This window comes from Gracilinanus agilis, chromosome 3, assembly GCF_016433145.1.
Source record: "Gracilinanus agilis isolate LMUSP501 chromosome 3, AgileGrace, whole genome shotgun sequence".
Taxonomy (NCBI): Eukaryota; Metazoa; Chordata; class Mammalia; order Didelphimorphia; family Didelphidae; genus Gracilinanus; species Gracilinanus agilis.
Genome location: NC_058132.1, coordinates 640,636,413 through 640,659,238, shown reverse-complemented (window position 1 = coordinate 640,659,238; position 22,826 = coordinate 640,636,413). Strand labels below are relative to the sequence as shown.

Genomic DNA, 22,826 nt, shown 5'->3' with positions numbered 1-22,826 from the left:
CTGAAGATTCTAGAGTAGGCTGATGGGGGCAGTGTGCTGGAGAAGATGGAAGGGAGCAGGAAGGCCTGCCTTTTGATACGAAACAGTGTAGGTGGGCCTTAGAAATCGCTGCAGAAATTAATCTGTCCAGTTCCTTTATCAATAAAAGTTCTGGTGTCTGCCCAGGGCAGGCTAGCCATAGAGAATTCTAGATGAATCTTAATAATTTATTGACAGCACCTACCACGTGCTTTGTGCTAGGAACTTTGGGATACAAAGACAAAAATGAGCCGTCCCCTTCCCCTCCGGGAACTGTCTAACTGGGGGAAGGGAGACATTTCTACAGATAACCTAGTTCTGAATCTCTCACACCAGGAGGGCATCAGGGGTGCCCAAGATTCTGGGCTGACAGGGATTGCTCCCTCTGAGTAGGGGGCGCTGACCTGGTCTCCTTGGTCTGCTGCTTCTCCAGGAAGTCTCCAAAATCGGCTTTCCCAGAGGTGGGTGATTTGGGGAGCTTTCAGAAACAGTCAAAGTAAAGTGAATGCAAGTTTGCCAACTTTCCTGGACTCCCAGGAGATGCCGTAATGCCCCTGACTAGCCTTCTCCTTCGCCATTCCTGATGAGTTTATCTTTATTACTGAGTCCTCTATGCCCCAGACTTCCAGAGACTTCCAAAGTGTGCCAGGACTACCGCTAGATTAGAGTAAGAAGGAGCCGCGGGGCCTATACTCGGCTTCAAGTGGCTTTGCTCTCTGGGGTGGGAGGGTGGTGCTCAGGGAACATCCTGGGGTCAGTTGTCTTTGTCCTGGCCCAGGCTGCCCCAGCAGAGAGTCTTCTCTCTTGGGAACTCTTCAATATTGAGTTAAACCCCCTCCCCCCCCACAAACTGGCACCGCCCTGGAAGTCTCTCTAGTAGTTGAAAGCCGAGAAGCTAGCATAATAGCCCTGAGGAAATGTAGAATCTCTTCCACACATTTTAGATGCAGCATGTTATGGCAGAAAGAACATTGGCTCTGGAGTTGGGAGACCTGGGTTCAAATCCTGCTTGGCTCCCTGTATGAACTTAAAGCCTTAAAATTGCTAGGCCTTGGCTTTTCTATCTGTAAAATAATGTGGAAGGGGTTTGGACTAAATGACTTCTGAGCTTAGCAGGGCAAGCAGTTTGGCTGGACTTATGGAATCCTCTTTTTAAATGCAGAAAATAATATGATTAGAAAAGAAGTCAGCTCTTTTGAAACAGTTAGCCAAATGTTAAACTTTTTTAAAAGCCTCGGGCTGGCCCCCAGGCTAGGAACCTCATTTTATGTCCGTGATCAACAATTTTTTTTTGTGAATCCCTTTCAAAAAATAAATGTTTTGACACCTCCAGGATAATCTCATTTGGTACTCACTATGCTCTTTTAGATTTATTCATTAAGTATTTGCAATAACTACGATGATCACTTTTGTCCCAGAAGTTCCAAATCAAATTTATATTACTTTATTATTAGTTGTAAAATGTTATTCTACCTACAATAATGAGAACTAAATAGAAAAATATACAATGTAATTATGACAAATGACTAATATCTTATGTGGGATAGTCTGTAAGAATTAAAAGAAGTAAATTAGGGGGCAGCTGGGTAGCTCAGTGGATTGAGAGCTAAGCCTAGAGACGGGAGGTCCTAGGTTCAAATCTGGCCTCAGCCACTTCCCAGCTGTGTGACCCTGGGCAAGTCCCTTGACCCCCATGGCCCACCCTTACCACTCTTCCACCAAGGAACCAATACACAGAAGTTAAGGGTTTAAAAAAAAAAAAAAGAAGTAAATTAGCAAGACCTCGGCCATTCTTTTTTTTTTTTTTTTAAACCCTTGTATTTCGGTGTATTGTCTCATAGGTGGAAGGTTGGTAAGGGTGGGCAATGGGGGTCAAGGGACTTGCCCAGGGTCACACAACTGGGAAGTGGCTGAGGCCGGGTTTGAACCCAGGACCTCCTGTCTCTAGGCCTGACTCTCACTCCACTGAGCTACCCAGCTGCCCCCTCGGCCATTCTTAATAATCATCAGTCATGTGTAAATTTCATCTCAGAGTTGGACTTTTGTATTTGAAAAAAGGTTTGAAATATTTGGTTCAATACCAGTCAGTCTTTTTTCTTTTTTTTTTTTAAGGTAAGGACCTTCCATCTTAGAACCAATAATGTATAATGGTTCCAAGGCAGAATAGCAGTAAGGGCCAGGAAAATGGGGGTTAAATGACTTACCCAGGGTCACACAGCTAGGTAGTATCTGAGGCTTCATTTGAATCCAGGACTTCCCATCTCCAGGCCTGGCTTTTCATCCTCTGAACCACCTAGTTGCTCCCTCCCGACAGTCTTAAATCTGTTTTCCCATTGAGTTTTATGTTCTGAATTTTAATTTAAAATCAAAGTGAAAATGCTTACTCACACAGATATGTGCTAGAAAATGATAGAATTTCACATGCTCTCATTAAAGTTGTTTTTTATTTTTAGCCCTAAATTTATAAGGCTCTCTGTTCTGGATTACTTTCATAGTTCAAAAGCCATCGATATGCCAATTACATTTCCTTTTTCACTTGTCAGTTCATCAGCCAGAGGCATAAAAGATATCAAATGGACCGACATGCAAATGAAAAGACGTATCAAGTCCGTCTGAGTTTATTGGAAGTGTCAGGATGGAATGTGATCATTGAAAGTCACTTTTAGAAATTTTAGATCACTCAAAACATTTTCTGGCAGCATGATCCAAACTAACAAAATGGCACAAAGCATTCAGCACTGTTCTCGATCAAGTAGTTCCTCAATTTGAATTTGTCTAATGGACTTTTGGACATTGACTGAGTTGTGCACCTCCCCACGGCCAGTGGGGTAGAATTTGTTGGTTTTTGAAGAGACGTTTGTAAGTATGCTAATCTTTGTGGCTGTGTCATGTACTGGGCAAAGAAGAGGGTCAGTTTGAGAAAGAACCAAATAGATGAGTAATAGCTCTGCCGTGGGAGAGCCACCTCGTTAGTGCCTGGTCTCCCCTTCTCACTTGGCAGCTCTGCGTCAAATAGGCACCATTTGAGACTTGGAGTCCTGATTTCCCAGAGTTCACCATTTCAATGGCATCCCCAAACCGACTTCTCAGTTCGGAGCCCTCTTGGCCTCCCGGATCTGTTTGTGGCCGCTCTAGTATCACTGGGTTTTTCTTTAATCTGAACGACGGCGCCATGTTTTCCAGGCATTGATTTTTTTCCCTTTACAAATTCCACACTGGTAGATTCCAAACCAATTGATTTGGTTACTTTCAGAGTAGGAATTAATTAGGTTAAAAATGGCTTCCCCACTTCACTGCTGGCGATGGCTTACAAATACATTTCATATTGTGAGTCGTGTTCTTCAGGTGACTTCTCAGATTGCAGGGGGAAAAGAGTGTTTTTTGGGACTCTGTCACGACTCCTTCAACATGCGGTCGGACACCACGGGCCTGAAAAGACGACCTCTTCACAGTTGTCTGCAAACGTATACTTACGATTGCTTTGGCTCATGGCAAAGTGGATTTTTTATCATTTGCCGGCTTATTGAATGTGAAAGTTCAGGGGTTCTTCTGCTTTCTCGTTCACAGAAATGAACAAATAGAGGTGAGCTTCAAGTAACTCTTTTTACTACTTTAAGACAATCAGTGTAGCTTTTGTCCAGACGAAAGACAAGGCTTTAAGCTTCTGTTTGCAAGAATTTCTCAAAAATTACACAGCACGGTTGGGGATGTTTAATATCGCCAAGAAACGAAGAACCAAATTGAATATATTTTTTATTAGATTCGCCTGCTGTAATATAGGCGTCTCAGACGTTTTATGTCTTGTTTTGGAATTGTGACCTTTCAAAGGGTTTTGACTTGGTTTCTGTTTGGAATGAGAATTGCGAGCTCCCTCATGAACACATTTTGGGGCTGTGATAATCTCAAAAATGAAAACAGAAGGATTTCTACATGTTGTATTCTATAATTACATAACAGTATTGTACCAGTATAATTGCAAGTGTGTATCCCTCCGAGTAGCTTTGCTTTGAACAGTAGACTGACCTCAGAATATTTTCCTTGAGCTAGACGCTTCTGTTTCTGGTGTACGTGGACCCTGGAAGAATGGCCACCTAACTGACCAAATGATAAAAATGAAGAGCTAGAAAATACGTACTTTTCCGCTGGCTAGTGACAAGCGCTATCTTGTATCATAAATGTACTTAAGTATTATCTCGTTTTAAGTAATTTTTATCTAAACCAACCCTTGTAAGATGCAGCTTCTACTTCTCTCTACAATTGACCCAAGTCCATTCTTCACAGAAACTTCACTGAACTGCTTTCTAGTGTTGCCAAATATAAACAGCCTTAAAGCTTCAGTGACAGTAGTTAACAGACTTCACTTGGTCCATCTGTCCCCAGTAACTCTTTGTCCCACTCAGCTCTCCTGCCTTTTCGTTGATGGAGACCATCTCTAGTACAATTGAAAGGTGGCTGCACTTCCTGCCCTCTCTCTTCACTCTACAATTTGGCTTCCGCCTCATTGCTCAACCCAGACTACTCTTTTTACTAGTGATCCCTTACTTGTCCAAACCAATGGTCTTTTCTTTGCCCTCATTCTTATTCTTCTTGATCACTCCCGATACTGTCTTCTCTCTCCTCTAGGTTTCTCTGACACTACTCTTGCCTGTCTCTCCTACTTACCTTACCTATACCTGCTTTTCCTCAGGCTCCTTTGCCAGATTGTCATTCAGGTTATGCCTTTTAACTAACAGTGTTTCCCAAGGCCCTGTTCTGGGCTTACCCATTTCTCCTTTCTCTATACTACTTCCCTTGGTGATCTCATCAGCTCCCATGGATTCAGTGTACTCTCTGTGCTGATGGTTCTCAGCTCTGCCTTTCCTGCTCCAATCTCCCTGCCCACCTCCAGCCTTACATTTCAAACTGGATGTCCAATAGACATCTTAAACTCCTTATGTATCATTTGTCTCTCTCACCCCTTTCCAAACTTCCCAATTACCTTTGGCCATCACTGTTCTTCTAGACCCTCAAGCTTGCAATCTGTGATGCTAGGTTTTTTTTTTTTCCCTCATGACTTTTGGGTAATCCAATAATTCTTAAATTGACTCTCCTGGATCTGTTTTCCAGGTCAGGTTATTTTTTTCAGTGAAATATTTCTTGTTTTCTTCTGTTTTTTTCTTTCTTTTGAAGTCCTTCCTTCCCGTCCCTCCCTTCTCCTTTCCTTCCTTCTTCCCTTCCTCCCTCCCTCATTAGCTTCTAGTTGCCCAATTCAAAATTTTAAGGCCTGATTTTCTTCTATGAGCCTTTGTCCCTCTTTTCCCATTTGGCCAAGTCTGGTCTTTAAGCTTATTTTCTTCTTGCATTGCTTTCCTTTTTCTTGCCCATTTTTCCTCTGCTTCTCTTATTGATTTTTGAAATCCTATTGCAGAGCCTGAGACCAATTCATATTTTTCTTGGGAGTTTTGCATGTAGTTGTTTGCTTTCACTGCCCCCTTCTGCGTCTGTCTTGCTTTTCTTTGTCTCCATAAAAGTTTTCTAGGGTTAGATGGTTTTTTGGATGTTTGCTTATTCTCACAGCCTTTTTCCTCGATTTTTACTTTTATCTCAGGGTGTAGAGGGGGCACTCTCTTAAAAGTCGGTTTTTCCTTGCTGCTACCTTTAGCTCTGTTTCTGGATTTCTGCAAGTTTCAGTACTTCCAAGGTGCCATGATGACCTGTGAGCTCTGAAAACCACCTCCTACTACTGATTCAATCATCTCCTGGGAATGCTGATGACTTGCAGATTTCAGCACTGTGAGCTGTCCTGGGGCTCAGGGTCTAGCCTTGGGCTTGGGCAGGGGCTTTTGGGGGCCTCACTGTGGGCTTGATCAGGTCACACACTGCCTTGCCTAGGGACTTATAACCTTGTCTTGAGCTTGGGTAGAGGCTCTAGACTTCTCTCTAGACTTAGACAGTCCTCACTGCAGCTCCCCTTGGTCTTGCTTCCACTGTGTGCCCTGCTGTCTATCTTAAGCTGGGGCTTGAGACCTCAGTTTAGTCTTGAGCAGGGTGTTAGATCCTCTCTCTGGGTCTTTACCAGCCAGGCACACTGCTGACTGCCTTGTGCAAGGGCTTGAGCCTTCACTGCAGGCTTGGAACTTTAAAGGAGTGTGCGTGTAGTTGCACTGATGTTGCCTTAGACAGGGTTTTAGGGGCTTGATATTGGCTCGGGCCCAGGTTCAGAACCTAGAATCTGGAATCATATGTGGGGTGGGGGTGCTTGTTGTTGGCCTGTGCTGGTATTGCTTGGTGTGGGGCTTTGCTCTCCCCACTCACCCCAGGGAACCAGATCTTCTCTGCCTACTTTTCAAGTTGTTTTCTGCAGCAAAGTTGCTTTGCTCTGTCCCCTTGTTGGTTCTGTCACTCTGGTGTTTGTTTTGTTTTGGAGTGTTATTTTGAGGTTGGTCAGAGGATTTGAGTGGTTCAAGCTTTCTCTGCTCCTATTCTGCCATCTTGACATCCCTCACATTCAACATGTTGCCAAGGCCTATTGATTTCGCCTCTGCAGCATCTCTTCAATAGGTCCCCTTATTTCCTCTGGTGCTGTCCTCTTTGGAGGCTATTGGGGTAGCTGCTGGTGGGTCTCGTTGCCTGAAGTCTCTCCTCCTGCTCCAGTCCATCCTCCATTTAGCTGTTAGTGATTTTCCAAAGGCAGCCCTGATTATGCCACCTCTTTATTCAGTAAATTCCAGTGGCCCCCTATTGCCTCAAAGATCAAATATGAAATTCTCTGTCTGGCATTGAAAGTCCTTTGCAACCTGGCTTCCCTTCTGCCTTTCTAGTCTTCTATCTTTCAAGTTTGATCCAGTGACATAGGCTGTGGGCATTTTCTCTGGCTGCCCTTCAGGCCTGAAATGCTCTCCTTCCTGATTCCCTTTAAGTCCTAACTAAAATCTCACCTTTTACTGGAAGCCTTTCCTAATCCCTCCTAATTCTAGTATCTTCCCTCTTATTATTGCCTTTTATTCATTCTTTCATTCATGCATTTATTCATTATTTATTTATTTGTCCTTATTATTTATCCTTTGTGTATTTTGTTGTCTCCCCCATCAGACTGGAAGCTCCTTAAGGGCAGAGATTCTCTTTTTAACATAGTGTCTGGCACTTATTAGGTATTTAAATAAATGCTTATCAGTTGACTGATTGATTGAGTGATAGGCATAGAAGGTTTATTTCTTGAGGGTAATTGTGCTGGTCTGTGACTAGTCCAAGGTGCTTAGCAGTCATGGATTTCCAGCAGTCTGATAGTTGTGCTGCAAGAATACAGATGTTCTGAACATCTGGATCACACAGCTAATGAGGTACGATTGATGACAGGGTAACTAAAACAGACAAAGGAGCATTGACCCACCTTTGGCTTAATCTTTATTACTGACGTTTTCTCGGTGATTTGTCTAAGCAGTTACTTGATTTGTAGTGTTTGTTGATTTCTGAGCTGTTAATGCTCACACGCTATAGCCCAGCCTTGAAAAGGAGCCACTTTGGTGCAGAATACTGATGAGAATAAGGCTTCCGTTTGGGGCTGTCTGTCTGTTTTGTGCTTGTTTGGAAACAATTTGATGACAGGTTGTGAAACTGCAAGAACATGTTGGGTCTAGAAGTGGTCAGAGGATAAGATAACTTCTGCAGGGACACTGAAATCCCAAGGTCATGTGCATGTTTGGAATAGGTTTTGGATTGCTGTGGAAACAAACCTATAATGCTTTAATCATGCATGTACTTATAACAGGAAAATATATATTTGTAACATAATTAGTTATTTACTGTATGAGGAAGAAAGGAAATAGGCATTTGTTTCAAGGGAAAAGATTTAGACTCAGGGGCAGTAGAGTCTAGTGAAGGAGGAGTTTTAAGTAAGGATGAGGGAGATGGACGTGTCCGGACATAATAAGGATTGGAGATAGCAGGAGAGAGAGAGAGTGAGAAAGGGGGAATATGAGGTGGTTGGCATTTTTCTGGAGGACGGTGGGGTCACACACACCTAGAAAGAAGTGGACCCCAGCAAGGAGGCTGCCCCCTCTTTGGCAGAGTCTGGAGTAAGACATGATGTCAGGGGGTTGGAGATGGAGAGAAGGGGAGAGGAGGGAGCTTCTGTTAAGTCACCACAGTTTTCTCAGGAAATAAAAGGCAGAGGCCTAGTCTGAGGGCCTGGGGAGGAAGAGAGTGTTTAGGATAGCTTTCTGGTAGAGTGAGATCAAGAATCAATTAGGGAGAAGGAAATGGATTGCTTCGCTGCATGAAGCTGACTATCTTTAAGAGTTTTCCTAGCCAGCACAGTCCTGAGAAGCTGAGTTGTTGGAGCAGAGGAAGCATGTGGGGAGAGTAGTCTAGGGCTAAGGTTTGGCAAGAGACTGAGCAGGTTTGTCTCTGGGCGTTGGTCTGGGACCTCCCATTTAGGGGGCTTCCAGCTGTGTTTGAAGTTTTAGGGGTTCAGAAAATGGTAGTTTTTAGCTCCTGCTCTCTTGTGCAGAAGGGAAGGGAGCTGAGAAAGACTGGGGTCACTTTGTATTTGGCTTGGCCCTGCTTCTTAGTGCATTGGTTCCTTGCCCACACAAGCCTGGGCCTTCAACTGTCTCAAAGGAGGCACCTGTGTGCTTCGATGAGATAGTGAAGGACCTGATGAGGCCCTTTGATTTGCACAGAAGGCTAGAGAGGCTATTTGTCACTCTTAGAGTGAAGCTTTTTCTTTGTTTGTGTGCTATACTGGGGTATTACTTAAGCTAAACAGATAAGAAATAATCTCCTTTAATGATCGGTTATTATGTAGCTCATCTTCTTGTCTTTTCCTGTTTCTAGACATTCAAGAATTTTATGAAGTGACCTTATTGGATAACCCCAAATGTATTGATCATTCAAAGCAGTCTGAACCAGTACGGCCTGTGAATACTTGGGAATTTTCCAGCCTTCCAAGTACGACTGTGACTACAGACACACTACCCAGCAGCCTTAGCCCCAGTGTAGAGGTAAGATTTGTTTTAAAGTGGGTTCTGTTGTTGTTGCTTTTTGTCCATTTTGCCAAGGCTACTTAATTTGGAAGGTTTGTTATAAAAGGGGTTTTTTCCACGTACTTCAGAGCTGAGCCATTTACAGATTTGAAGTTTTCAGAATAATTCTCTGTGTGACCCTTTTATTTCATTGAGAGGTGATGGGAAAGTGAAGCTAGAACTCAGATCATTTTTAGGGGAGAGAAATAATTTTAAGTTGACCTTAATGGTGAGCTGGTCAGGGAGATGGGCTGGTTAGATGGAGGAGATATCCAAATGAAATAAAACTCTTAAAAATTTTTTTAAAAAAATAAAACCCCTTATCTTCCATTGTAGAATCAATACTGGGTATTGGCTCTAAGGCAGAAGAGTGGTAAGGTTTAGGCAGTGGGGGTTAAGTGACTTGCCCAGGGTCACACATCTGGGAAGTGTCTGAAGCCAGATTTGAACCCAGGACCTCTTGTCTCTGGGCCTGGCTCTCCATCTACTGAGCCATCCAGCTACCCCCTGAAATAAAACTCTTAAAGAAAAAAAAAGAACGAGAAATGTATATTAGCTCCCAAATGGTAGCATTTGGCCTCAGTTTCATATTTTCAAGCTTTTAAGAAAAGTTTATTCCAAATATTCTGATTTGAACTGGAGCCACAAAAAGGGCAATTGGCTCTAAGAGCATGCTGGTTTGGATGTGCTTCTGTTGAGAAGCCTGTTTTTGTGAGTGTTCCAAGTGACCCCCACACCATTCACTATGATGATCAACAAAATCCGATTTTCTTTTGGGGCTTTGGTTTGCTGTCCGGTCAGGCGGCAGTAGGTATACGAGGAAGGAGAAGAGCATCTGCAGGATCTTACAGTGGAAAGGATCTCTTCCAAGTCCATACAGAGAGCTCCTTCACAGCCCAAGTGAGAGTCTCCTCCTCCTCCTCCTTAGTAGGCTCCTCCTGAGCCTGTTTCATTTTTGGACAGCTGAAATTTTTTGGGGGGTGGAGGCAGGGGCAGGGTTCTTAACAATGAGCTAATTTCTCTTTATTTTCTACCCCTGGAGACAATTTTTTCCATTGATATCTTTAGTCAGTTCAGTAAGCATTTATTAAGCACCTGCTGTGTGCCAAGTACATACAAGTGTACTTTAGCAAGTGCTGGACATATAAAGGCAAAAATAGTCCCTCTCTCTCAGGAGCTTCCATTCTAATGGATGTGGCGCCATGCAGTTTGGAGTGGCCAGACGCAGTGGATAGAGACTGGGAAAAGGCTCCCATGGAAGTCTCAGAGGAGGAGAGGGAGAGTATTCCAGGCTTGGGAGAGAACCAGAAGCCCAAGCCGGGAGAGGCATGTTTAGACAGCAGTTTATACAAAGGCTACCTGGGGATCGAATGGACTAGCGACAGGGAATCGGCCCCAAACTGACTCTGATCTTGGACTTTAAGAAATAGAGGTTCGAGACCCTCTGGGTTCTAGCCCTAGTCAGACCATCTCTAGAATTGGAGGTTCATTTCTGAAAGTGGCAACTAGCATGTTCAAAGGCTATGAAATCCCATTGTAGGGACTCTTTGGCCTGAAAAAGAGAAGACTCACAGAGATGAGAGCATGATAGCCGTCGCCAGAGGTCTGAGGGCCTCTCAAGGGTTCAGGAGGCCTGGACTTGTTCTGGTGGGACACACAGAATGCCCAAGAAGGATCCATGGAAGGAAGTTGTATGTTAGTGTCAGGAAATATGCCCTAACAGTGAGGGCCTTTCAGAAGTGGCTTGGGCTCCTCTGGAGGTTACCCCTTTCTAGATCCTCCAGAAAAGATGGATGTGCACTTGCCAGCCACGTTAGACTGGAGAATCCTTTCATTAATCATTCAGAGTATCACTAGATACTCTCTGTCCTCACTTCTGGTGGTTGTGTCTAGCCAGAGCAGAGGCCACTAGTAGTCAATAAACATTGATGAAGCTCTCAGAGCAGTCAGTAATCATTTATTAAGCACCCACTGCTTACCAGGCAGTGGGCCAAGTGCTGGGGATACAAGAAAAGGCAAAAGACCATCCCTGTCCTCAAATCTAATGGGATAGTCAGCATGCGAACAGATGTATACAAAGCAAGAGATAAACAGGATCAAGAGGGAATTAGCCTTCATTTTAACATTCATTTTTTTAAAAAATGGTGAGTTCCAGTTGTTCTCCCTCCCCCACCCATTGAGAAGGCAAGCAATGTGATCTTTTTTTTTAATTTGAAAAAATTTTATTTAACTAATTTAGACTCTTGGCATGGTTCCATGATTCATGATCTTTCCCTCCCCTCCTCCCATCCCCTCCCATAGCCAGCGAGCAGTTCCGCTGGGTTTTACATGTGTCATTTGATCTTAATTACACATGGGAAATCATGCAAACCTTTTCCATACTGGCCATGTTGCGTGGCCCCCCTCTTCCCCCGCCTCATTAAAAAAAAAAAAGCAAGAAAAATAAATAAGCGAAATTCAAAAGTCTGCTTGAATCTGCTACCTTCAGTGGAAGTCATGAGCAAAGGGAGGGCACTGGACTGAGGGGGGCTGATGAAGGCTTCCTATAGAACGTGGCAGTTTGGTTGGGACCTAAAGGAAACCAAGGAGGTCAGAAGGTAGAGCGGAGAAGGGAGAACTTTGCCGTTGTGAGGGTGGCCAGAGAAATGCTCAGACTTACAGTATCTTGTGGGGGGAGCAGCTGGGAGGCCGCCGATGTGGGTCAGAGAGTACCTGGTGGGGAGGTCAGGTGTGAGGAGCCTGGAAAGGCAGTCGTGGGCCAGGTTAGGAAGGGTTTGAGTACCAAAAGGAGGGTTTTGCCTTTGCTCCTGGAGGCTCTGGGGTGTCAGGCACTGTGCCAAGGACTGGTGATACAAAGAAAGGCCGAAGACAGTCCCTCCTCTCAAAGCACCCCTAGCCTAATGGGGGGATGATGTGCAGACAAACCCTGGACAGGATCAGCTGGAAATAATCAGCCAAGAGAAGGCACTACACTGAAGGGTGATTGTAAGAGACTCACTATAGAAGGTGGGACTGAAGGAAGTCCTGAGGATATATAAGAAGGTTGGGGCACAGCATGCATGTCTGTGGTTAGGGCAGGAAGGGCTTTCAAAGCCAAACAGGAGGATTTGATTTATGTTCTTGGAGGTGACAGGGAGCCGCCGGAGCTGACTGACTCGGGCCCTGACGTGGTCAGACTGGGTAAGTGGAGGCTGGCCTGAAATAGGAGGAGAATCACGCCGGATGGGTTAGACTCGGATCAGCCAGCAGGCTGCGACAGCGTAGTCTAGGTGGGAGGTGACAAAGCCTCCCTTAGGATGGATATGGCAGGGTCAGGAGAGAAACAGATTTTGGCCAACACAATGCATGTGGAGGACGAGGCAGTGAAGAGGAAGGATGGTGACCCTCTCTTACAGTGACAGGGAAATTGGGAAGAGGGGGAAGAAATGAGACGAGTTTTGGACATATTGAGTTTCGGGTGTCTGATGGATAGTTGGAAGTAAGGTGGAGAAGGAGATTTGAGAATCATGAGCATGAGATGAGAATTGAATCCACTGGGGATGCTGGGCTTTCCAGATGAAGCAGCACAGAGGGAGAAGAAGAAGAGAAAAGGACCTGGGACAGAGACGAAAGTCCATCAAAGGAGATAAAAGAGAATAGATTGGAGGAGAATGAGGAGAGAACGATGCCCCCAAAACTAGAGAAAAGAGAGTGTCAAGGAGAAGAGGCCAGTGCCCAGGGCTGCAGAGACGATGAGGATTGAGAAAAGGCCATTGGGTTGGACAGTTAGTCATCACTGATGGCTTTGAGAGATTGATAAGGTTGGAAGACAGTGAACGGAAAGGAAATGGAAGCCACTGCTTTAGATGGCCTTGTCAAGGAGTTTGGTCACCAAAGGCCAAGGGGAGATATGGGATGATAGCCACTGCGAGGGATGGATGGACAGACGGATGGAGGGAGGGAGACCTGGATATGTCTGTAGCCAGGAGAGAAGCAGCCAGTGATCAGGGAGATAGAATGGGATCACATGGATTCCCAAACCCATTTTTGGTTGGTGTCAGCCCCACCCTTTGACTGGGCACTTTGTGGCTACTTGGCCTCCCAGAAGGGGCTGGCTCAAGTCCCTGCCAGTATCTGAAAGACGACCCTCGAACCCTGCCTGAGGTTAAGTTTGTCCAACCAGTGGCAAAAAATGGCTTTCTGAGAAAAGGGGCAGAGGAAGGGTGGGCTCTTCTTTCGGGACTTGGGGCTCTCTCACTTGCTGGGCACTTGTCGCTCTTTCCTTTTCGGGGAGCGTTAAACTCTGGGCGCACAGGGCTGGAGATTCTTGCTGGTGGCAGCTGCTTTTGACGGACGAACTGAGATGAATTAGGCTCTGCCTGGTGATCATGTGATTCCTCCCTCTTGCTAACCTTTCCTAATAAGTAGTTATAATTAACCTGCAGTCTCCAGAGAATTTTCATCATAATACACCTCTGGGCTGAGGACTTGTCCACCTGCTTCTCCGCTCTCACTTGTGGCTCCAGGAAGCTGTAGCATGTACAGTGGTCAATCCTGGTAAAAGCGTCTTGGTAGGCGGGCTAACCAGGTTGAGGCCTCAAGTGTCAGTACGAGGCATGTTTATCCCAAGCGTGTGAAGACTTCCCTAGTGGAATAGGCAGATGAAAGCCCCCACGAAGGGGCCTGAAGCGGGTGCTGTGGAGCACTTAGAGTCTGTGAGACAAGGAAGACACCAAGGCCATCCTCTGCATCGTGGGCATCGCCAGTCATCTGGACTTTTGTCTGGCTACCGGACTTGGATGAGTCTGGAAGAGAGAGCGAGGCCGACAGCTTTGGAGAACTCTGCCTCACTGCACCCCAGTTTGCTCATGTGACGTCACTGATCCTCTCAGAAAACAAGGACAGACAACCCAGAACAAGGGCTGCAGGCTTGGTGTCACTCCCTTTCCACCAGGCCCAGAGGCAGGCTGGGGACACGGTGGACTGCCCTTTTTCCTCTTCTCCTGGAAGGAGAAGTCTGATCTACATGGAATGATGTTTGTCTTCCTGAGGGGCTGCTGACTGGAAAGGAGCCTCAGTATTGTCTTCTTATAGGCTGGAGTCTGGTGTCTGAGGGGAACCTTCTTTGCATCTGTCTGGCTGCCCTCCTAGTTCAGGCACTCGTCCCCTCTTGCTGGGACCCTGGCGGTCGCTTTCTAATTGGCCTTCCTGTATTCACTTGTTCCCCATTCCAGGTCTTTTTTCATTCATTCAGATCTTCCTGAGGCACTTGAAGTGAGCATTAGAAGGGCAGCCTTCCCGTTTACCAGGCAGGGCTCCTCGGTCTCTGGCGGTGATGCGCAAGGTCCAGGGATGTCAATTAGTAGAGTCTTGAATCTGGCTGATGCCATTTTCTTCTCCAGTGGACTAAGGCAAACAGGTGAAGTGACTCACCTAGGGTCACCCGGTTTTAGTGAGTGTCGCTGACTCTGAGTCTAATGCTCTGTCCCCTGAGCTACCTTGCTGCTGCCAGTCACAACTCATCATTCTGTCTCTTGCCACCTATGGGGTGGTTCTCCAGGTCTTCAATGGGAAAGAATTAGGAGGAACGGGTGAAAATGTTCCTTCAGTTTGGGGGAGACCTTGCTGAATGCCTGGAGTAATCTGAAGTGGAATGCCGAGAGCATCGTTTACACGGCAGGTAGAAGCCTGCCTGGGTGTGCTGAGTCTCCAGGGCGTCAGGGTCAGTGGCAGCACCGCCTCCTCTTCCAACTGTATTTTGTGGATTTTGTACTTCTTTGTCTTTGTGGTCCCTTGAGAACAGGCCCTGTTGCACTTGGATCTTTGTCCTGCTCTTTCCTGGCACCTGCTGCTTGTCACATTGAGACGGATGCGGGAGAAGAGATGCCTTCCGAAATCCTGTGCTTCCAAGGGAAGCATTCTCTGCCGGTCAGCAATTACTGTGATCATTCTCATGCAATCACTAGCTGGCAGACAACAGCCGAGGGGAAATCTGAAGGAGGCTTAGGAATCTGATTTTAGGCTTCCTTTGGGACAGCCTCAGATGGAGGGGCTTTGGAGACCTGGAGATGACAGAATCACACGGTTTTATCGTTGGACAGGATTTGGGTGGTCATCCAGGCCAGTCAGTACTTGAGAAGACTTTCCTTTCTCATGTCCCAATCCTGCCAAATGGGTGCCTGGTCTGTTCTGGGAACTGCCTGGGATTAGGGAGAGTTTAGGAAATTTCTCCTGATGTTGGGCCTAGCTTGGTTTCTTGATAACTTTGACTTTGGGGGCTTAACAGACTCAGTGGAGTCTCTTCTCTGCCTGGCAGTCCTTCCACTCCACAGCTTGTTGTGTTCTCTGAGCCCATGCCTTCCCCTGGCCTTCCTGCTGCATTCTCCGGGTTCTGTGTTCTTCTGTGTTTAGAGGAGCTCTGCTACCCAGAGTTACGGGAATGTTTTTGGCCACCCATCCTATCCCTCTGTGGAAGTCCCTGACCTTGTGGTTCTCTTGAATCATCAGATCTTTTTTAGAACAGCTTCTGTCTAAACGTTTCTTTTTCCCTCTTAGGAATTTTGGGTTTTTTGGTGCCCACGTTCAAGACGTGGCATTTTATCTGTTGAATTCAATCCTATGCTTTCAAAAAGAAGGAAACAAGCATTTGTTAAGCATCTACTATGCGTCCTCGGGCTCTGTGCCCTTAACAAATAAGATCTCATTGGGTCCTCACAACCATCTTGGGAGGCGGATGCTATTATTCCCAATTTACTGTTGAGGAGGCTGAGAGATGGAGAATTTGTCCAGCGTCACACGGTTAGGAAGTATCTGAGACTAGATTTCATCTGATGTCTTCCTGCAACCAGGCCTGGCATTCTGTGTATTGTGGCACCCTCTAAAGGTCTCACGTCAGGTCAAACCAGACCTTGCCGTCTGTCTTAAGGGATCAGGGAGAGGCCCAGGTAGGAGGGTAAGAAAAGGATTGGTTCAAAAGGAAATAAGGCAGTAGGGGTAGTCTAGGGTAACAGGGGCCACCAGCACTCAGTAAGCACCCAGGAGGCACTGAGTAAATGTGTCCTGAGAGATTCATCAGAGGGATGAGAGTGTATCTAGAAAGGGAGTATCTCGCATGCTTCAAGGAGGAGGAAGAGGACACTGACTGGGGAGTAGAAGGGGCTTGATGGGGAAACCTATTCTGTTAGGGAGCGTGGGGGAGAGGCAGGCATCAAAGATAGGGAGGAGACTGGAGGCTCTGAAGGGAGAGACCAGACACGAGGAGGGTTGGGGAGGTGAGGATTTTTGTTAGGCCAATGGGAAGAAGAAATAAGAGCTAGGAAATGCAAGGTGGGGGGCTGGGGATTCAATATTCAGTCAGCCAGCAAGTGATTCTTAAGGACCTACTAGGCGTCTGACACCAGATCCAGAGAGAGAGACACAGAACAGCCCTTGCCCACAGGGAGCTTCCACTCTCTCCCTGGAACATGGCAAGTGAAGATGGGACTTAGCGTTAACCTGGAGGGTTATGCTGTTCTCTGAGAGGGAACCAGAAACAATAGGGGAGGCTGCTGAAAAGGTAGGAGGCCTGGCCTGGACAATGAAGGAACTCTGGATGGCCTTCAACCTCACAGGGAAGTGGGATCTCCCTGCTCTGGGGCTTTTCTTAGAGAAAGGAAGCAAACCCAACCCAGCTGGAATGGTCTAGGTCCGAGGTGCCAATCTCTGACACTCAACGCTCCTAGTATGGCCTGACCCAGATTAAAATCTAATTGAAAAATGAATAAAAATACAACCAGACATAGATGTTAATGTGTATTTTTCTAAGTTGTTATATGCCTTACGTTTCTTTTTGGTTGGCACAATTGCCCTCAATGAATACAGGTAAGTTGGTGGTTAGTGAAGAACTGTGTAGAACTGAACTGGGAGAGGAAATAAGAAAATTTGGAGACACGTTGGCATTGAGGCCAAAATGGTTAAGGCCAATAAAACCAGAAGGCTTGTCTTCCCCACCCCGAATCCAGCGATTTCCTTTTAGCTAGGCCTCTATCTAGAGCACAATAGCGAGCTTTCAGGATGTTTTCTAGGTCCTCACTAAAGATGATGCTTGACTTGGGAATGCATGTGTTGGCACGTCAGTGGAATTGATTTCAGTTCCATTTTCTAGAGTTTTTAAGGCTCTGTCCTAGCTGTCATGAGTTTGTTTTTCAGCTCTCAGTTAGACATAGTCTGTAGCTAAATTGAAACCACCTGCCATAGGGTTTTCTGCATACTTCTCTCTCTGCTGCCCCCTCTTCCACCCATCCCCATGTTGCTGTGCTTAATTTTTAAGGACTACAGCTCTATTTTCAGAGTGACTTTTTGTTTGAATCTTTCTGACTCACCAGTATCATTGAATAGACTGACCTTCATAATAGCATGACTAAGGACTGAAAATCTCATGATCGCCACATTGTAAGGTTAATATTCCAGCTGATTTTTTTTATATATACTAGAAAGTGAGAAGGAAAACAATTCTAAATGTCATTCAGATTCCCAAGTACAGACAGGGGAAAGGGATGGATTTACTTTTCTTTCAACCACCTCCTATGCCATTTCCCCAAATGGCAAGTATATGTATGCTAAACTGAGGCTTTAGAACTGTTAAGTTGAACTAAAAAAGATTGAATCTAATGTACTAGAGCATTGGAGAAATGGCTGTCAGGCTTCATTTCATTTCCCTGTCAAGAAAACAATCTTCCATGAGGGCTTTGTGCCAATTAGCTACTTAATTGTTAAGATTTTACACAACAAAAAAAATTGCTGTGTAAGAATTGATGTTGAAAGCTGGTTGGTAAAATAGACTTTGAAAGTTCTTTCTGAAAAGTTTGCATGATTAGGGCCTCACCAGTCTCCCTAGGAGGAGGCCTTGCTGTAGTGGGATTAGGAGTCAGAAAACCTGCATCTGAATCCTAATGCTTGAGGCTTTTGTCATCTAAGGACTCACTGTTTGTGAATTGGATCAAATTCATATGAATGCAGGTGAGTCCCATTGGGATATGGAGCCCTAACCTCTCCCCTGACAAATTGGTTGTCTTTCTTGCTACACTGTTCCTTCTTCCCAACTCTCTCATTGATATTGGAGGCATTATAGTCATCCCCCGCCAATCCCTTCACTTCACAGCCTGTCATCTTTGTCTCTTCACTTGCTCTCACCCCATAGATGCAGTCTGTTGTCAGAGCTTGTCCTTTCTCTCATCTCACACATCTCTCATATGGACCAGAAAGCACTTTAGTCTAGGTCCATGTTGGTGAACCTTTGGCACACTTGCTGGAGTATGCCGGGGGTGCTCCCTTCACCCTCTATGTGCACCTGAGGACATTTCTCCCATGACCCACCCCTCTGCCCAGCAGCCCAATGGGAGTGCTTCCTCCATCTCCTGTCTGGGGTAAGACGGGGCTCACACGCAGTAAGAGGGTTGTAGTTTGGGCACTCGGTCTATAAAAGGTTCACCATCACTGGCCTAGACCCTCATTTCTTAGACCAAGTTAAGTACCTTGTCATTGAGATCCCTTCTCTGATCCATCTTCCACTTGGTAGTCTTAAGTCGTTTTCCTAAAATGCAGGCCTGACCATGGCACACATCCATCTGCTCTTATAATGGGGAAACCCAGAGGAGGTATACTAAAATATTATTTTGTGGGCTCAGTGGGGTGTGAGGGAGACAAGAATGACAGATGGCAGGACCAAACAAGGTAGGGAGACTGGGTTTAACTGCTAAGAAGGTATCTGTTAACAGAAGTGGCAGTTAGGCCCTAACTATCACTTTGCACCATCTAGGCAAGGGGCCTATGGAAGCTAGCAGGCAAATGGCAAGAGTTTATAACAATTTTAATTAAGGAAACTATGGTAAAGGATGGGAATAGGGGTTTCTACACACTTTCAGACTAAGGGCAAACCACAGGGTCAGGGGAGGGACTTATCGACTCTCATCTGAGATCTAAGCCCAGAGAATAGCAGGACTGGAGTGGGAATCCTCACAGCAGAGTCCAGAGACGTTACAGGATGCCAGGAACCAACTCCTCCAGAGCCGATGATCCAAAGTAGCCAGGTAGGGAGTGAAGTCTGCAAGCTGTCCACCAGATCACAGGCCACTTCCCTACTCAGTGTTGTTTTGCAGGATGTCTTCTGCTTCCAACCTTCACCGCTCTCCAGGATCCCAGGGAATCAGTGTACAACTCCACTGGCTCTGAGGTCTCCCAGGGTCAGTTACAGCTTGTCCCAACCACCATGGAGTCTGGCTCAGAGAGAGAGCAAGCCACTTCCTGCTTTCCCATTCCATGTGGAATTCTCCAGCCTTCCTATTAGGTCTCCTAAATGATAACTAAGCAATCTTCCTCACAACACTCTGCACTCAGTGAATGGCAGTGCTCGGGCCCTCAGCTCATCTGCGTTACTTTACTAGCTCTCTGTAAGCTCGTCCCACCTTAGCTTTCTAACCTCCTTAGACTTTTTGGTCCTGCCAAAATGGCCTTCTTGGCTGTTTCTCATTGTCCATGCCTCTGATCCCAGAACATCTTCCCAGTAGCCCCCTTTTCTCTGCTTCTCATCTTGTGTTCCTTTGCCACCTCAGGCCAGCCTCTGGTGAAGAGATGACTCTTCTCCTTGATTCCAGGTTGTCTCAGCCATCACTGGCAGGTCTCTCCCTAATCCCTAGAGTCTCTCTGCTTGTCGGCTCTTTCCCTGCTGCCTGCAGATATCCCCAAATGACCACAAGATAGAAAACTTCTCATTGATTTGCTGTGAAAGCTATCTAGCCTTTTGGATCTCTCTTCCCCTTGGTGACTGGCCTTCTAGACTTAGTGCTTTTACTCTTCCTTTCTCGGTGGGCCCCAGGCCTAGGACCTGAGCTCTCTCCTCTTCTCTGACCATGTGCTCTGACTTCTCCTCTCTGTCCAGAGCACTTCCAGGCCTGGACTGGCCTATTCCCGGTCTCTAGTTTGGCATTTGCGTCTGCCCTGTGCGCATCTCTGACTCTCTTTCCCTCTTCCCTCTTTTTTTTCCCCCTCACCACGGCCCTCAGGTTGGCAATTTGGAAATCATCCTTGATATCTTCTGGCCTCTCCTCATATGCCATTCCCTTCCCTGGATGCACACCCTTGTACTCTGGCATCTCCTGGCCAGGCTATTGCCGTAGCTTTCCAGCCAACCTCCTCACCTCACTTCTCTTTCCACACGGCCACCACCAGTGGGTGTTCTTAGTGTTGTCTGACCCTGTGGCTCCTTAGCTACCCGTGCTAGACTTTGGAAGTCCTTCACAGCTGTTCTCTAGCCTGGCCTCCATGGCCATTCACCCTTCACTCCATGTCACATCAGTCCATTTGCTGTGAGAACCTTGAATGCTCTCCTGCTTTATCTCTGATTCTTGGAACCCTGGGAGCCCTGTCCCACATTAGCTGCCACTTCCTTCTGGAGAACTTTCCCGATTGTCCTGCGCTGTGTCTGTGGGGACGTGCGCCGGTAAGGGAGAAGGGGATACACACATACATACCTCACTTTTGCGTAGGTCTGCAGTCATTTTTTTTAGTCATATCCAACTCTCTGTGACCCCCTTTGGAGTTTTCTTGGCAAAGTTACTGGAGGAGTTGCCATTTCCTTCTCAGGCTCATTTTGCAGATGAAGAAACTGAGGCCAGAGGGTGACCTGGGCAAGTCCTATCTGAAGGCATAGGCATATCTGAAGCTGAATTTGAACTGAGGAAGCTGAATCTTCTCGATTCTGGGCTGGGCACTTTACTGTGCCTTCTAGCTGCCTGTATATGGCCAGACATACAGATATAGGGTGGCATGTAGACATGCCTGCACACATCCCAGTTTCAGAACTGAACATGGAGGAGAGTATATTGAATTGCCTTCGCAGTGTGTCAGATGATGTGTGGGGCAGCTGGAGCAGGCTAAGATGTAAGAGGAACGGAAAGGTCGGAAGGGGCTCTTGGCTTCCAGAGGGCTTTGAAGTCCCAAGAGAGGGTTGGCATTTGATCTAGAGACACTGGAAACCTGCAGCTTAGTGAAGGGGTATCGTGGGCGGGCCTGTGCTTTCGGAAGGCCATGCTAAGATACCAAAATGAGGTGGTCCGTGGCCCAAAGGCCTTCCAGTTCTAGTGGGATGGTGGGTCCAATGATGGGCAGGCGAGGACAAAATAGGTCCTAGCTTGAGCCCTGCTGGCTCTAGCCTTTAAGACCTCGGAGCCTTCCTGTGAAGGGCTCTGTGATGAGGTGGGACAGGAGGTGCTTAAGAAATAAACATTTGCTGGGCCTTTGGGGGAGGGGTTGGGGTCCTCAGTGGGCTGTCTGGAAGGGAAGTGCTTGACGTGAGTGATCGGAAACTGCTAAGTCAGAAATCTGCCCGTCTCCTCCCCATTAAGCATAAGCCAGGTGGCAGGTAATCATTCATCTTCTGGTTTAAAAGCCTCTCATTTTGGTCTCAGGAGTAACCCACAGCTTGTTCATAGCCATGATTTTCGGATGTTTGATTTATTCTGAGATCGTGTAGCAAGGAGACTTACGGAAAGCTTTCGTTTGCCGAGTTCACTCACGTTAGATGCTTTCCACAAATTAAGTGTTAGAGGAGAACATCTCGGCTTCCTCGTCGGTGTGCTCCCCTCCTCCAGGATCCCTCATGGACTCGTCCGTTTATTATCGCCTGCGAAAGTCAGGCTTTTTCAAGCAGCAGCAGCTACTGAAATGGTTTAACAGCAGAAATGTGGGCTTGCAATTGTTTCCTTTTTCATTGAGTATTTTTGTTTGTTTTAAGCCCAGCCTGCTGGGAGCCAGCCGAGCTCGTTTTAGATATCTTCTACTCTTTGGAAAGCTCTTCCGACAGCATTTCGTCAAATGCCTCCCCTCAAACCTCATGTCCTAAGAAATCCTGAGAGAAGAGGGATTCGAGAAGCAGCATCAGCAGTGGCTGCACTGAGAGGCCTGGGAAGAAACGTGGGCTTATTCCACAGTTTTTTTTTGTGGGATAATTTTAAATTCTTTCGGTTCAGATAAAACAAATGAGCGTTAAAAGAGGCTTGCAGGGGCTCCTGCATTTGGATTTCTCCTGATACTTAAAGAAACTGGTACCATCCCTGAGGGCGGGAGTCTTAGAGCCGGCCACGCTGTGACAGTTCTGTGTCTTTAATGAATCTAATGAAGTGAGAAAAGAAAAAAAAGAATGCTGATTAATCTCCTTCAAGCAACTTTTTTAATCGGTGGCTTTAATGACTAAAACGTTGCTGGCATGGTGGCAGGATGGATTGTCTGTGCATTCTAACCACAAAGGTAAGCCGCCTTCGCTCTCAGCATCCCGCCGTCAGGGCATCCTTCTGTTCCATTTCGTGTTTTAAGACCTTTTAACCATTGACTTGTGATAAAACTGAGAGAGTTCATTTTTTGGTTGGACTGTGTCGAGCTGCTAGTTGGAGCCCTGTTAGGCAAAGGGCTTGTCTTTTGACAGTCACTGAAGTATAAGCAAGCCAGGAAGGCTGACAAAGAATTTCGGCGGACTTTTGAAGAAAGCCTTTTTGTCTGAATGAGAAAGCTTAGATTGAGGTTTGCTTCAGCTCCAGTATCCACCTCTGCAGTGTGTCTCTGTCTACATTTCCATTTCCTGCTGCCCATTAGCTATGGTGTAGTTGATGATTTTTATGTGAAAAACAAAATGTAGTTTCACAGTATTCTTTTCCCTTAATGATTACGCTGGCAACATTTAATTAATGTGCAGCCTCTGAATAGTCTTCAGGGGTTTTATTTAAAGCCTGTTATTTAAAAAGGAGACGATAGAGAGGTAAAAATCAGTGAGGGCTCATTTGGGCTTTTGAATTGAAT

At 46.1% G+C, this 22,826-nt stretch overlaps 1 protein-coding gene across 1 annotated transcript in view; it reads left to right on the top strand.

Moving 5' to 3' along the window:
- Positions 1-22,826, top strand: part of DLG1 (discs large MAGUK scaffold protein 1) — a 267,052-nt gene that overhangs the window by 5,994 nt on the left and 238,232 nt on the right. Inside the window, exon 2 of the mRNA XM_044670872.1 lies at positions 8,833-8,999. The gene's annotated coding sequence lies outside the window, so the exon portion shown is untranslated. The remainder of the gene's footprint in view (positions 1-8,832; positions 9,000-22,826) is intronic.